The following is a 3,101-nucleotide window of genomic DNA, read 5'->3' on the forward strand; positions in this document are numbered from 1 at the left end:
CGAAATGAAAACTGAAGAAACAACTTGACGAGCTACTCGAGAAAGGTTTTATCCACCCAAGTTCATCACCGTGGGGAGCGCCAATTTTATTTTTCAAGAAGAAAGATGGATCAATGCGCATGTGTATCTACTACCGAGCCTTAAACAAAGTCACAACCAAGAATCGATATCCACTCCCTCGAATCGACGATCTTTTCGACCAACTCCAAGGTGCAATCTATTTCTCAAAAATTGATCTGCGTTCTGGTTATCGTCAACTCAAAGTTCAATCCAAAGACTTCCGAAAACCACGTTCCGAACAAGGTATGGACATTATAAGTTCACGGTCATGCCGTTTGGTATCACTAAGGCTCCAGCTGCGTTTATGGACACGATGGATCGAATTTGTAAACCTTACTTGGATAAATTTGTTATCGTATTCATCGACGACATACTTATTTTTTCTAAGTCTAAGGTAGATCATGAAACACACCTCCGAACCTCACTTGAATTACTTAAGACCGAAAAGTTGTACGCCAATTTCTCGAAATGCGAAGTCTGGCTGCACGAAGTGCAATTTCTTGGACACATCATAAACGTGAATAGTATTCAAGTCGATCCCGCAAAAATTGAAGCTATCTCAAAGTGGGAGATTCCGAAGTCGCCAACCGAGATCCGAAGTTTCTTAGGTTTGGCTGGATTCTATCGTAGGTTCATTGAAAACTTCTCTCGTATAGTTCCCCTAACCTCGTTAACTCGTAAGAGCATCAATATGAATGGGGGACCAAACAACAAGAGGCGTTCGATATACTTAAACAAAAACTCACCCAAGCACCTATACTGGCCTTGTCAAAAGGTACCGAGGATTTTGTTGACTTTAGTGATGCGTCTCATTCCGGTTTGGGATGCGTACTAATGCAACGAATGAAAGTGATCTCTTACGCCTCTCGTCAAATCAAGGTACACGAAAAGAACTATACAACTCACGATCTAGAGTTCGGCGCCTTAATCTTTGCATCAAAGATATGAAGGCACCATCTCTATGGAGTCAAGTTTGTCGTGCTTACCGATCATAAAATTTTGAAACACATATTCGAGCAAATAGAACTCAACATGCGTCAAAGGCGCTGGATAGAAACACTAAACGACTACGACTGTGAAATCGTCTATCACGAAGGTAAAGCCAACGTTGTGGCTAATGCCTTGAGTTGTAAGGAACATGAAAAACCAAAAAAAGTTCAAGCATTAAGACTAGAACTTCAAGTAGATCTCATCGAACAAATCAAATTCTCCCAACTCCAAGCTATCAATGAAAACAAGATCTCTGACGAAAAGCATAATGGCACAATTGACTCGTTAGTCAAAGGTGACGATGGAATACTTAGACTCGGAAATAGAATTTGGGTGCCAATCGTTGGAGACTTGCGCGAAAAGAACTTGAGCGAAGCTCACAACCCCAAATACAGGATGCACCCCGGTAGTGAAAAAATGTACCAAAATCTTAAGCCGAACTGCTGGTGGAATGGAATGAAAAAGGACTTCGCTTCGCATGTTGCGAAATGTCTAACTTGTTTGAAAGTCAAGGCTGAACACCAAAAGCCATCGGGATTACTTCAGCAACCCAAACTCCCCGTCTGGAAGTGGGAATTAATAACAATGGACTTCATCAATAAACTCCCGAAAACCACTCGTCAACATAATGTCATTTGGGTTATCGTGGATAGGTTAACAAAATCCGCACATTTCATACCCATCAATGAATCATACTCAATGGATAGATTAGCACATATTTATGTGAACAACATCGTTGCTTTGCATGGAGTACCGTTGTCCATTATTTCTGATTGAGAAAGCCGATTGACGTCTCATTTATGGAAGAGTTTTCAACAAGCGTTAGGCATAAAATTAAACCTTAGCACCGCCTATCATCCAAAAACTGATGGCAAAGCGAAAGGACAATTCAAACGTTGGAAGATATGCTCCGCGCTTGTGTGTTTGACTTAGGTGGAAGTTAGGATGACCATCTACCCCTAATGGAATTTTCATATAATAATAGCTATCACACAAGTATTCAAGCCGCACCGTTCGAAGCGTTGTATGGACGTAAATGTAGAACGCCGGTATGCTGATCTGAAACCGGGGATAATAAATTTTTTGGACCCAAAATAGTCCAAGAAACCATCGAAAAAGTCTTACAAATCTGAGAACGACTTAAGACAGCACGTGACCGACAAAAGAGTTACGTCGATGTTCATTGTAAGCCGTTAGAATTCAATGTAGATGATAAAGTTCTATTGAAAGGCTCTCCATGGAAAGGCGTTGTTCGCTTCGGTAAGAAAGGAAAACTTAGTCCTCGATTCGTAGGACCATTCGAAATACTCGAGCGAATCGGTACGGTCACATGCCGCTTGCGACTACCCGAGGAAATGTAAGGGATACAAGACATATTCCACGTCTCTAATATGAGAAAATGTCTAGCCAATGAATCTTTGTCTATGCCTTTAAAAAACGTCGAATAAATGAAAATCTAAAATTCATAACACGACCAATTCAAATCGAAGATTCGAAAACAAAGAAATTGAAGATACGAAATTTGAAAATTGTGAAAGTAAAGTGGGACTCACGAAGAGGCCCCGAATACACTTGGGAACTCGAATCCGAAATGAAGAAAAAGTACACCCACTTGTTCTAAGAGTGAATCTCGCGGACGAGATTCATTCCAAGGTGGGGAGGATGTAACATCACGAGAGTTTTGGATCAAAGTTGTCAAGTTCAAAGTAAAAAGGACCAAAATTTACAAGTTCTAAACTCCAAAGCCGAAAATGAAAATTTTGTTTTCCTGACCCTTCGCGATACTCGATGGTTCATTAGGCAACCCATCGCATATCGCGAAGGGTGGTCTGACAAGCCGGACACGTGTTACGCCATGTGTCCACACGTGGCATAATGCCTGCCACGTGGCACTCATCTGTCACGTGTCACTACGTGGCAAGTCTACCTGTTGTGTCATCAAGCCTAGTCTCGTTACGCGATGACCTACTTCTATGCCCATCGCGTATCTCTACCGAATTAAATAATAATAAAAAGATCCAGCAACCCATCGCGCTACGCGATGGGTCACC

The sequence above is a fragment of the Bidens hawaiensis genome, unplaced genomic scaffold (assembly GCF_021521415.1).
Source record: "Bidens hawaiensis isolate Kalapana, Puna unplaced genomic scaffold, B.hawaiensis_p1.1 tig00000097_1, whole genome shotgun sequence".
NCBI classification, from domain to species: Eukaryota; Viridiplantae; Streptophyta; class Magnoliopsida; order Asterales; family Asteraceae; genus Bidens; species Bidens hawaiensis.